The sequence below is a fragment of the Diceros bicornis genome, assembly GCF_020826845.1.
Source record: "Diceros bicornis minor isolate mBicDic1 chromosome 12 unlocalized genomic scaffold, mDicBic1.mat.cur SUPER_12_unloc_1, whole genome shotgun sequence".
In the NCBI taxonomy this organism is placed as follows: domain Eukaryota; kingdom Metazoa; phylum Chordata; class Mammalia; order Perissodactyla; family Rhinocerotidae; genus Diceros; species Diceros bicornis.
This window is the reverse complement of record NW_026690864.1, coordinates 1,005,572-1,010,029: the sequence shown is the minus strand read 5'-3', so window position 1 is coordinate 1,010,029 and position 4,458 is coordinate 1,005,572.

Sequence of the window (4,458 nt, the reverse complement as noted above, 5' to 3'; positions counted from 1 at the left end):
GGTAAAGTCCTGAAAGCCTGTCTAAATAGTGGCAACAAGATGAGAAATGTCGCTACGCAATGAATTAAACTCCGGCCGCGTGTTCTTTTGTTTTGTGACTTGATGGAAGGTTATGGTTTGGGGTTTTGTTTATCTAAAATAACAGTTGAAACTTTAGTCTACCTTTGAAAATATTTGCACCAGAGCCAAGTATTGTTTTGCAGCTGTTGTTTCCTTGGTTTAAGACTCAATTGACACCTCAGTGAACCACGAATTAGCGTCTACAGCTGCTCGCAGTAGGGCTGCTTAGAGACCACACAATGGAGGGTGTAGGAAAAGGGCAGAGAGAAAAATGTCAGGCCTTAAAGGAAATAAAGTGGCCTGTTTCTTCTTTCTGAGATGGCTGATACATATACTAGCAATTTCTGGTTATTTGTTTTTGTATTCCTGTTTCTTACCAAGTATTTGGGCTAAATTATTCTTTCCTTTCCTGATACTTTCTTCCTTATTTTCCATAAAGGACAAAATGTATTTTTTCAGTTTTGTTAAACAGTAGCACTTCTTGTAAGTTTTTCAAGCAATGATAAGTGAGTTGTGTGCGAGATTTGTCATCAACATAAAATACTGATCAGGCAAGGGCACTGAGTCACTGGGGAAGAATTTATAGATGGGAGTGGAAGCAGTCACCTGCTGAAATACCTCCCTTGTTGCTTTGGGCTAAATATCATTTAAAACAGCCCAAGTCTCCTTTAGTAATAGCATTTCTCATTAAAAAGATGTCCTTTAGATGACTGCATTCCATTTGAATTAGTTGCTTGCCCCTGATGAAATTTTAAAGCAGGAACTTTACATTTCTCATGTTCCTTAATTTTGATGATGAAGTTTAACTTATTTATTCATTTATTTAGTTGCTTCTGCTTTTGGTGTCAGATCTAAGAGTCCATTGCCAAATACAAGGTCATGAAGATTTATGCCTGTGTGTTCTTCTAAGTGTTTTATAGTTTTAGCTCTTCAATTTAAGTGTATGATCCATTTTGAGTAAACTTTTGCTTATGGGATAAGGTTAGGGTCTAACTTCATTCTTTTGCATATAGCTATTCAATTGTCACAGCACCATGGGCACTCTTGTGAAAAATCAGTTGACCATAGGTGTATAGGTTTATTTCTGGTCTTTCAGTTCTGTTCCATTGATCTGTATGTTTGTCCTTGTACCAGTACCACACTGTCTTGACAACTGTTGCTTTGTAGTAACTTTTGCAATTGGGAAGTATGAGTCTTACACTATTTATTCTTCTTTTTCAGAATTGTTTTGTTAGCTGTAGCTTGTTGCCTTAGAATTCCGTATGAATTTAGAATCAACTTCAGAGTATAAGTTTTGCATTTCTTTGGTTAATTTATTCCTGGTTTTGGATACTATTGTGAATGGAATTGTTTTCTTAATTTTACTTTTGGGTTTTTCAATGCAAATGTATAGAAATTCAATTGGGTTTTGTATATTGATCTTGTATCCTGCAACCTTGCTGAACTCATTTATTACTTCTAATAGTTTTTTGGTAGACTCCTTAGGATTTTCTATATACAGGATCACTTCATGCAAATAGAGATAGTTTTACCTCCTCCTTTCCGATATAGATGCCTTTTATTTCTTTTTCTTGCCTAAATGCCCTGGTTAGAACCTCCGCTACAATTTAGAATAGAAATGGCAAGAGTGGAAATCTTTGTCTTGTTCCTAATCTTAAAGGGAAACCATCCAGTATGTCACCATTAAGTATGATGTTAACTGGAGATTTTTTGTAGATGCCCTTTATATTGAGGAACTTCCCTTCTGTTCCTAGTTTATTGAGTTTTTTTTAAATCATGAAAGCGTGTTGGATTTTGTCAAATGCTTTTTCCTACATCTGCTGAGTTGGTCTTGTGATTTTTTGTTTTTCATTCTATTTGTATGATGTATTACATTAATTGTTTTTGGACGTTAAACCAGCTTTGCATCCCTAGGATAAATCCCACTTGGTCATGGTGTATAATTCTCTTTATATATTGCTAGATTCAGTTAGCTAGTATTTTGTTGAGGACTTTTACATCCATGTTGGTAAGAGATATTAGTCTGTAGTTTTGTTTTCTTTTTTTTTTTGGTGAGGAAGATTAGCCCTGAGCTAACATCCGTTGCCAATCTTCCTCTTCTTGCAGAGGACGATTGGCCCTGGGGTAACATCCGTGCCCATCTTCCTCTATTTATTTTTTTTAATATGGGACACCGCCATAGCATGGCTTGACAAGCGGTCCATCAGTCCATACCCGGGATCCAAACCTGTGAACCCTGGGCCGCCACAGTGGAGCGTGCAAACTTAATCTCTACGCCACCAGGCTGGCCCCTGTAGTTTTTCTTTCTTGTGACATCTTTGTCTGACTTTGGTATCGGGGTAATATTAGCCCCATAAAATGTAGTGGAAAGTGTTTCTTCCTCTTCTTTTTTTTTTTTTTTTGTAAGAATTGGTGTTAATTCTTCCTTGAGTGTTTGGTAGATTTCAGCGGTGAAACCATTTATGCCTGGGCTTTTCTTTGTGCATAGTTTGTGGATTACTGATTCAATCTCTTCACTTATTATAGGTTTATTCAGATTATCTTGAGTCATTTTTGTAGTTTGTGTTTTTCTAGTAATTTGTGTATTTCATCTAAGTTATCTAATTTGTGTACTATTATTCATAGTATTTGTTTATAATCCTTTTTGTTTCTGTAAGGTTGGTAATCTTGTCCTGTCTTTTTTTTTTTTTTCCTTCAGTTTTGTCTTTTTTTTAATTGATGTTTTAATAGTTTTTAACATTGTGAAATTTTGGGTTGTACATGTTTGTTTGTCCATCACCATATATATGTCTCCCTTCAACCCTTGTGCCCACCCCCCACCCCCATTGCCCCTGGTAACCACAATACAGTTTTCTCTGTCCATGTGTTGGTTTATATTCCACATATGAATGAGATCATACAGTGTTTGTCTTTCTCTTTCTGGCTTCCTTCATTTAACATAATACCCTCCAGGCCCATCCATGTTGTTGCAAATGGGACGATTTTGTCTTTTTTTATGGCTGAGTAGTATTCCATTGTATATATACACCACATTTTCTTGATCCAGTCATCAGTCGAGGGACACTTAGGTTGCTTCCACTTCTTGCTATGGTGAATAATGCTGCAATGAACATAGGGGTGCATAAGGCCCTTGGGATTTTTGATTTCAGATTCGTTGGATAGATTCCCAGTAGTGGGATAGCTGGATCATAGCGCATCTCTATTTTTAATTCTTTGAGGAATCTCCATACCGTTCTCCATAGAGGCTGCACCAGTTTGCATTCCCACCAGCTGTGTACGAGGGTTCCTGTTTCTCCACATCCTCTCCAGTGTTTGTTGTTTTTTGTCTTGGTGATTATAGCCATTCTAACGGGCGTGAGGTGATATCTTAGTGTTGTTTTCTCTCTTTTGTTTTTGATTCAAGTAATTTGAATCTTCTCTCTTGTTCTTGGTCAGACTGGACAGAGGTTTGTCAATTGTGTTGATCTCTTCAAAGAACCAGCGTTTTCTGATTTCCCTTTAGATTTCTTCTTCGACTCATTGGTTATTCATGAATGTGTTGTTTAATTCCCACATATTTATGAATTTGCCAGATTTATTCCTACTATTGATTTCTAATTTTATTTTATTATGGTTGGAGAACATACTTTGTATTATTTTTCTGCTTTTAAATTTATTGGGGTTTGTTCTATAGCCCAACATTTGATCTGTTCTGGAGAATGTTCCCTATGTACTTGAGAATGTATATTCTGTTGTTGGATGGAGTGCTCTGTAGAAGTCTGTTAGATCTGGTTGGTTTGTAGTGTTGTTCAAGTCGTCTATTTCCTTGTTGATCTTCTGTCTAATTGTTCTATACATTATTGAAAGTGGGGTATTGAAGTCTCCAACTATTGTTGAATTGTCTGTTTTCATTTCTATTAAAAGTTTCATGTATTTCAATGCTCCATTAATAGATGCATATATGTTTTTAATTGTTATGTCTTGAACTATTGACCATTTCATCATTATAAAATGTCACTGTCTCTAGTATTCTTGTTTTAAAGTCTATTTTGTCTGATGTTAGTCCAGCCAATCCAGCTTTCTTGTGGTTGCTGTTTGCATGATATTTGTCCCCATCTATTTACTTTCAGTGTTTTTGTCTCTGTGACTCTCGTGTGTCTCCTGTAGACAACATATAGTTGGATCATGTTTTTTTTAAATCCAATCTAACAATCTTTCCCTTTTGATTGTTCAATCTATTCACATTTAATGTTACTGATATAGTTGGATTTACATCGGCCATTTTAGTTTTTGTTTTCTATATGTATTTTCTAATGTAGCATTTTAATTTCATTAGTGATCTTTTTTTTAGTTTTTTTTTTTTGGAATTTTTTTACGTAATTGCTCTAGGGTTTACTATACACGTCTCATCAGCTTTAG